We start from the raw sequence: 9,348 nt of genomic DNA, 5'->3' as shown, positions 1-9,348 counted from the left end.
ATTCTGCATTTGTTCTCATAATAGAAAGGTGACATAACAGCTATATGATCAAGATATTCAATAATCAGAAGCAATGGTTCATCTTTGTTACTCATTAATGACTACTTAGTTCCAACTCATATGAACAGCACATACAGATAGCCAAATCTTCCACTTGTTCTTTTTTTCCAATGCATTCCTGTTCTGTTCTTTATAGATTAGCTTCCTTTGAAACTCCTCCCACAGCTGACCTAAGATGGACTTAACAGTTTCAATTATGATTAAAAGAACTAAAACAGCTTAACCAAGGCTGCCTAACTGTGATTTTATAATAATTAACTGAACTCCAGGACCAACTTAGAGAGTAAGCTAATAAATATTTGTTGATAGTATAGCTTAATCTTCCCCATTGTAATTCTTTCCATGATTGTGAAAGGCAGAGAATTCTTTCTTTGGGATTTCCCTTCCCAAAGGCTGGGTTCAAGAAAGAAATTACTGTCTACTAGAGATAAACCACATATCTGAAGGAAAGCCTTAAGGCCTTGCCTTACACATTCCAGGGAATGCACGCAGTATCCATCAGAAAAAGGAAAAAAAGTGTCTCAACAGAGAGCCTATCCACTGCTTTTAAAAAGGTCTGCCTTGTCATTTCCCCATGCCAGCCAAGCAGCTGTGCAGAAGCATTATGGAGACAAAATTAGCAGAAGGCAAGGAAAAGTTTAGGATGTTCAATTCTTCTTTTGTCCCTTTCTCAATACCTAATAAAGAGTTGGTTACCTAAAACCAAAGTTTTTATCACAGTAGAATTAGAAGAAAAATTAATCTTCAGGCTAGATTAGAGTTAGATTTTTTTTTTTTAAAGTCTAGAAGCATTAGCTCAGATCAAAACACATTGTAACATGTATTTTTAATAGGGACCGACTTCCTATTTTCACTTCCATCTTAGCCCCTTGATAGAAAGGGCAGGAGATTAAGGTGGCAAGTGTGTGGGAAAGGGATGATTGGGCTCAAAAGAGGCAGTACATGCAAGAACCAAAATTAAAAATTTATAATAATTTGGGGATAGAATCATCCCTTCCATAGCATGTTTCAGCCCTCAGACATTTTTGAGAAGTCGTCCTCTATTTGTGAAAAACTTCATGAAAAGTTTTGAAGTTTCCCCCTCAGTATGTGCTCGATAATCTTTTTTTCTATCATATACCTTTTGTGGCCTATCAAAGTTAAATTTCTTTCAGATGTCTTACAATTTTTTTAAGTGTGGAGAAAATAAATAATGCATGGTGATTGTGTGACTTCTGAAACAAGACTGCTTGATTTAGAAACTTGGCTACTGAGTGACCTTGGGCAAGTTCCTGAACATCTATAAACATATAAACTTGAGTTTCCTCATCTCCAGAATGGGAACTGTAATACTTATAGTCTCATAGATTATTGGGAGAACTACATGAGACAATGCTCATAAAATGCTTAGCACAGTGCTTGACAGACTCAAAAGTGTTAGCTATTAGTAGTAGTGTACTTTAAAATGCACTGACAAATATATACCATCAGAAGGCTTCTATCATATGGTGTATCATCCAAACTAGAACAGTTTGAGAGTTAATTAATAAACATTAATAATAATTACACAGAGATAACAAGTGTAAAACCAGGACGTCCTGGGCCGACTGCGGCATATAGTTACCCTAATAATTTCCAACTTTATTACCTTCTTCTGATCCACCTCCCCTCTCAACTCTTCCCTGGTATGAATCATAATCTATTTCAATCACATTTCGATATGTATACTTTTTTCTAAATTGTAACTATTAAATCAACAAATGAAAAGGTTAAATGCTGCTGCTTAACGCCCTTCAATGTAGGCTTTCACTTAAGAATATTATCTTTCTTTGAGTAACTGCTTTTTCCTACTCCCTTAAGCTAATACTTAATAGCTTTACCTTTTTTTCTATAGCTTTTTGTTTTTTAAAAAAATGTTTAGCATCAACTACGCAATGAAAATAGGCAATACATAGGTATTAAGCATAATTTGAGATGTAGTAAGGAGCTAAATGCCCTGCTCTAGCATGCCAACTATGTTACATAAAAACTTTTTTTTAGGCAGCATGTCATTCTTGTTTCAAAGTAGGAGTAAATCATTGTAGATGACGACCATATCATAATCAGAATGTTGGGTAAATCTCACTTGAATCTAATTTAATCAGTATTTGGAAAATAATATTTCTCAATTAGATTTTCTAAAATAATCCTGGATATACTTTCACATTCACACTTTCTTCCTCTGAAAAAAATTTATTTGCTGGGAATTTACTGTAAAAATCGTTCAAAAATGCTGATGTATACCAGCAGATATTTTTTAAATGTTTCCTTTCTTTTCTGTTTTCCCTAGTCCCTTTGTTTTTATACCATTAAATTAATGTCAACCATTGGATCAATCACATAGCATTTTAGTTTTCTTTATTTTAAATTCTTTTAATTTTCTTGTTCTTCCTCTAAAACAGACACTGAATTTCTCTTCCTTCGACCTCTGAAAACTCCCCTTGAGGGTTTTTGTTTTCTTACGCAAACTTTATATAGTATATTTTTCCTATCTTCTGCTGTACAACATACTAAACCATTAATAGAAATGTCACTTTCCTTCCAAAGGGTTTGTACTTCTTCATGTAGAAATAAATATATAGAGAAGTAGTTTTCAAAAATTTTATTTTATAATTTTTGACGTAATTTTTCTTTTTTATTCTTGATATTTCATTTCGTTTACCTGATTTCTGGCCACCATATCCTATAGATGACTGATATTTCTATTTTGTCTTCTGAAGTAATGAAACCTAACCAGTAAGTTTTTTCTCAATATTATCATCTTTCAGAAAAGTTCTGGCACTGGCATTACCATGTACTAGCTGGTGACCTTGGACAAATCATTTAATCTTTCTATGCAATTGTTCATGATCTATATAAAACACAATAATAAGCCCTGTATCTACATCATAGGCTTATTGTAGGCACAACATGAAATGATGTATAGAAAATACACTATAAACACCAAATAAATAAAAGATACCTTTTTGTTCTTACATCGATAATGCTTTTCATTATAATCAATAACATAACATAAGCCATATTCAATGTCCTTGACATAGCAGCTCTATAGTATGCATACTTTAGATTACACTTTAAATGAAGCATCCATTCTCTATAAAGTCTATAACCTATAAGAGGATGTAGATATAAACATCACATTTTATATAAAAATTCAAGTCATTAATTCAGATGCCAAATATTCATTAGTTTTGATAAGTGAGACACTGGCTAGATTTTACACTAGGCAAATTAGAACTATTAATTTCAAGAAGAATGAGTGGTCCTCTTAAAGAAAATAAGCTTTAAAAAATCTAAATTCTGAGAATTTTTAGTTGTAGTTGAATAATCAAGAAGAGAGCTTTGAGATCATCTGGTTTCTAATCCAGCTGCATTTTACAGGTGAGGGAACTCAGGTTTGAAGACTTGCCCAAAGTCACACTATTGGTTACTGGAGAAACATAATTAGAACCCAGTTATCCCCCAGTTTGATCTGTGTTCAACTATACCACATTACCGCACATAGTAATCAAAACATGGAACAACCAAAAACCACCAAAGAAAAGTCTGACAGAACTACTTAAATTTTTTAAATTGTTGACAAAAGATACTATAAATAAAGTTAAAAGACAAATGACAGTTTCAGAGAAAAATATAACATATATAAGAAACAATAACTAATAATCTTAATATATAAAGAGCTTTTATAAATCCAGGAACAAATTAACAACCCAATAGAATTATTTACAAAAGACATAAACCAGCAGTTCACACACACACACACACACACACACACACACACACACACAATACAGAGGCAATAAACATTTGAAACATGCAAGGGCCTTAAAAATTAGGTGGGGTGCAACCTCATTTAAAAACCAGGATAACTGAAACTTCAGCCAGCTTTTGTTGTTATTGTAGTTGGGATGGTAGTTCCTTTTCAGCTCTCTCAATGAGCAAAAGGAACTCTAGTGAGCTATATCCAAAGGGCTATGACCTTGACAGAAGGAGAAGTGAACCAATCTGATGACAAATAAATCGGAATTAAACTGGCTTAAACATGGTCCCAGAAACTAGACAGAGAGTCTTTCTGGTGCAGTTGTCTATGAATGTCTGTAGGGAAGCTCAACAGCACCATCTCAAAATAGTCAGACCTGGGTACATACTAATGAGCCCCTCTCTGGGCATATTCTCCTAGGCCAGACCACCAGGCTTCTGGATATGTATGTGGCATAGTTTGCTCAAATTCCAATGATTATATTCTTTGGAAACCATAGATTTTAAGACTTTAGATTCCTCAAATAAGGACTGAACAGGGTAAGATGTTAGCAAGTTGTACTAGCAAACTTTAAAAGTGCTGTATATGTAATGAATTTAAGGCCACAGAAAGAATTAACTCTCAAATATCCCCAGGTTCATGGACTAAGGTTCTGTTGGGGATGGAAAATCCTGTGAAAGATCCAAGGAGGCAAGTGCAGGAGTAAGTAGCCATAGGAGTGAGGGAGGGGATGGAAGAATGCCTCTCTCCTTCTGCCACTGTTTGTAAGGGTCACACTTCCTTGAGCTTGCTTCTGCCAACTGTTATAAAGATAAATAATAGAGAAAAAAATATATGGGATAAGGTAGAAGAAAAGAGTAGTCTTAAAATAATTTCGTAAAAAAGACTAACCTAAGAAGTAAAATTAGGAAATGAAGCAAAATAATTTTAAAAGATTAAAATAAGTTTGTAGAAAACACAAAGATGAAGGAAGAGAGAAACTGAGAGTTAAAAATTACTAAAAAGAGCAAGTAGAGAAGAAAAAGATTAAAGGGTAAACTCTCCTAAAAGCCAAAAAAAAAAAAAAAAATGAGATTGATTTCAACATACTATATATAAGGAAAAAAATTTTTTTAAAGATAAATAGCACTGAGTATGGATAAACCAAACAAATCTATAATGTAAAAAAATAATAAGATAACAGTTGTGAATTAGTTAAAAAGAAAGAGAACTGCTAAAGGCCATTAAGTTTCTGAGTGAGTATGATATCCCAGGAAACAGGGTTCTGCTGTACCAGGAGCCTTGTAGGCAGAAAATTAGTGGAACAGAGGGCTACTCTTAATACCCTGGGACACCCAGGGGATTCTGGCTCCCAAATGTCCTCAGCGACCTGTGGAAGAATGTATCTGACTTCTACAGCTGATCCAAGCAGCACATCCTGGCCTTTGTAAACTCACAAGCCCTTGACTCGCTCCTCCTCTTCAATACATCCTTATCAGAATAATACATTAGTATAACAATTAATAGATAACATGCCTGCTCAAGATCACCTTGCCAGGAAGTTGTAGAACTGGAATATGAACCCAGCAGCCTGAGCTCAGAATGTAAGTGCCAACCATTAAATTCTATGTTGTCCTGTAACTACTTTTAATACCTGTACCAGTGGATTTTCCACATAATATATATTTGCCAACATTTTCACTTTTGATCATTGGGGATTTTTTTGGTTTTGTAATTCACAACTTTCTGTCGAATAAAAACAAACGCAGTTTTGATTTCATCTTGAAATACTTCCTGTTTCTTTGTCTTCCTCTTCCTCTGCTCCTTTGAAACAAAAGCTGGTCCCTTTTTTTTCTTCTCTTTTTTCCTCTCTATTATAAAGGCAAGGTATATACACTGATGAAAATAAAGGACTTACAAAGTATACAAAATAAAAGGAAAATATTCTACCACGTACAAACAACTAAAAATAGGACCCTGATAATGGTGCTATTCAAATGCCTCAGCATAACTATAGAGACTAGGTAATTCAAAGCCTTTTCTCTAGAACATAATGCTCATTTTTGTGTAGCAACAATCAATGACAGTGCTAGATCCATAATTAGAGTAACATCTTCTTTATTCTTGAGACTGAATATTTAAAAAATGAGCCATTCCAATTTGATACTACGGTAGTTTATCTTGAAGTAATGATGCTGTGTTTTCTCTTAACCACATTTTTAATTATTTCATCTCATTTTACAAAAAAACCACTTGCATCGGAATCTTACTGATAATCATTCTTTACACATGTCTAATGGAGCGTAACAAAAACAGAGCGATCATGACTTCCATACTGATATATTGCATGGTATCTAATATTTTGGTGTTCTTTTACTTTAATGTACATATGACTCATTGATGCTTCTGAGTGACTAGTAGAGAAAGTAGTTTTAGAATCATTACTAACTTAAATTTCCATCCTCAGATTCTACCTTACTTTCTCACACCACCTCATTTAAAGTCTTTTGTGTTGAAAAGTATGTAATAGCTCTAAAAGAAGGTATTACGTGTTTCATCTGTTGCTCCAAAAGAAGCGAAAAACTAGACTATTAACCCGCTGTGTAATCCCTGCACAGACTACAATGGCTTTCAGTGGGAAGCCAGGCTCTGCCAAGAGCAGGGAGGATAGCAGTTTAAACATTACAGGGTCAAGTTCAGCATTTGTTCCATTCACAGAACTCCCACTGACATCAATGAGAGTTTTGTGCAGAGTAGAATTTCTTCCTCAGTTAAATAATTTCTGTAATGCCTTCTATTTTGCCAGAACATATCACACAAATAATATACTAAAGAAAGTATATGTAGTACTTCATTTTTTTTCAGGCCTACTCTTGATTTTAATAAAATGTCATCTACAAAAAACATTTTTCTTATAAAATGCGATTTAAAAGGTAAATAAGCAATTTGACTGAGAATGTAAAGACTCATTCTAACCTCATCTGTTTGCAATTTTTGAGATTTGTTTTTGGCCTGTGATATAAAAATCACAATTGAGTTCAGTCAATAACCTTTGAAACTCTGAAATTTTATGCACTATGATATATCATAATTGACTGATTGGGAACATGGAGTTCTTAAAGTTATTAGGCCAACGTACGTGGAGCTAAATATTGATATTATTTAGCAAATATCTCTAGGTAAATAAAGTCTGCCAAAGAGAAAAGATGAAGGCACTGAATTTTATGTAATCGTTGGAAGGATAGGCAATCAATATTAGTGAAGAGTTTGAACACTACAATGTAAATTTTACTGTTGTTAAGTAATACAATAATATTAATGAAAATTAATAAAATATTTTTTAAAATGAATATTTATAATTTATAATTAGCCTATTGTTTAATGACAGTTTAAAGGGAACTTTTAAGGGAAAAGAAAATATTAGAATATTAAAATATTAAAATTCTTTTAAGAGAAAGAAAATATTAGATTTTCTTTCTTTGAGTAGCAATAGTAATTATCTGATTAACATTTTATCAGTTTGAGAAATTACACATTAATTTACATTACAAATTAATTTCAGTGTCTAACATCACCTTTGACTTTCAAGATTTAAAAAAATCTGAGGTTTCTTATAGACTCAAAAATCTGGTGTAAATTTTGCTTAATCTTCAGAAATATTTAAAACAGGTTGGATTCTAAACATCATTATTATTCTATTAAATAGCTTTGGCACAATGTATTCTTATTTTCTATAAGGGAGATGCCTCTATTTCACTGTTGCTCAGAAAAGTTTTTTAAAAGGTTATTTGGGGAAGAAGAAGGAGATAGAAAGTAAAAACAAAATGGAAAACAAAATAGTGATTTTGGCTTATGTAACAACTCGCTTCCTGCTATCTCCAGCCATGGTCCAACTGCAATGTTTCAGAACGAACTTTAGTTTCTACAGAGGTTCCATTCCTCCTTCAAACTGTAACGGTGCCAGGCCTTTCAGAAAATCATGAGGTCATACCAACTATGATTTATTAATGGTATACTCAAACAGTAAAAAATTCTGAGGAATTCAAACAAGTATCAGATATCACCAACATTTGTAGAGTATCTATTATGGATCCAGTATTGGGCTGGGCATCTCACGTGTGATATCTCCTAAGGTGATTTAAGAAATAGCAAGTTATGGCCATGCCACTCTGAACGTGCCCGATCTCGTCTGATCTCAGAATCTAAGCAAGGTCGGGCCTGGTTAGTACTTGGATGGGAGTCCACCTAGGAATACCAGGTGCTGTAGGCGTTAAAAAAAAGAAAGAAAGAAATACCAAGTTATGAAGTTTTAGATAAAACCATAAAGTATATGGGAATTTTAGGAGGAATCAGTAGTTCCATGGTCCAAGGAATCAGAAAAGTCCCCATTTACGACTAATCATGATAAATAGTCAATTCTTTTGTGGTCTTTTGAGTTGGAGAGTATTCACAGATGTGTAGGATGATGTGGCAGTCTTAAAATATATCCGCAAATTCTCTGACATTATGCTCACCAAAAGTGCAATCTATTAACACTCTCCTTGAAAATGGGCTGGCTTTTCCTTCTGCTTCAACCAATATAGTACAGAAGGAATGGCACTATGTGACTTCCCAGGTGAGGCCATAAAAGGCATTGTGCTACCACTTTGTTCACTGGAATACTAACTTTTGAAGACATCCGCTTCAAAGTAAGACTTCTGTCTGTCCTGAGGCCATCATGTGTGAGAAAGGTCAAATTAGCCCTCTTGGACTTTTGGCTTCTCACTTCCAAAATGACCAAAAAAGAAACAATGGACGTGCCAAAAAGAGTAGGGGTCTTGTGCAGCCTATTCACTGCACCAATTGCGCCCGATGCGTGCCCAAGAACAAGGCCGTTAAGAAGTTTGTCATCTGAAACATTGTAGAGGCCGCAGCTGAGAGGGACATTTCCAAAATGAGTGTCTTCAACGCGTATATACTTCCCAAGTTGTATGTGAAACTACATTACTGTGTGAGTTGTGCCATTCACAGCAAGGTAGTCAGGAATCGCTCTCGTGAGGCCGGGAAGGACCGAACACCCCCACTCCACGACCTCCACCAAATCCCATGTAAGGAATTAGCTCTGAAGAACTATTCTCTGGAAAAAAATAAAGCGGAAATTATACTTAAAAAAAAAAAAAAATTAGCCCTCCTGGAGAGACTACAAGGGGAGGCCCTGTGACTACACATAGGAATTGAGAAAGAGAGCTGCCTGGCCAGTCACTAGCTGTTCCAGCCTTCCTTCCCCACTCTGCCCTGTAAAACTTCCCTGCTGATCTGTTATAGCTATAGCCACCATCAAATGAAAAATTTCAAGAGCCAGAACTCCCCCAGCCAGCCCTTCCCAAATTTCTGACCCAGTGAAAATAGGAGATATAATAAAAGGATTATTGCATTTAAGTCATTAATTTTGGGATGAAGTGTTACACAGCAATAATAACCAGAACATACGTAAATTTTGTAATTTAAAATCATTTTGATATTGAAAAATTTTAAATATATTCAAGAGTAGA

General features: G+C 34.4%; 1 pseudogene; it reads left to right on the top strand.

The window, feature by feature from the left end:
* Positions 1–7,968: 7,968 nt before the first annotated feature.
* Positions 7,969–8,087, top strand: LOC112480802 (annotated as a pseudogene).
* Positions 8,088–9,348: the final 1,261 nt, after the last annotated feature.

This window comes from Pteropus alecto, unplaced genomic scaffold, assembly GCF_000325575.1.
Source record: "Pteropus alecto unplaced genomic scaffold, ASM32557v1 scaffold20, whole genome shotgun sequence".
Lineage (NCBI taxonomy): Eukaryota > Metazoa > Chordata > Mammalia > Chiroptera > Pteropodidae > Pteropus > Pteropus alecto.
The sequence above is the reverse complement of the archived record's forward strand: the minus strand, read 5'-3'. Positions and strand labels throughout refer to the sequence as shown.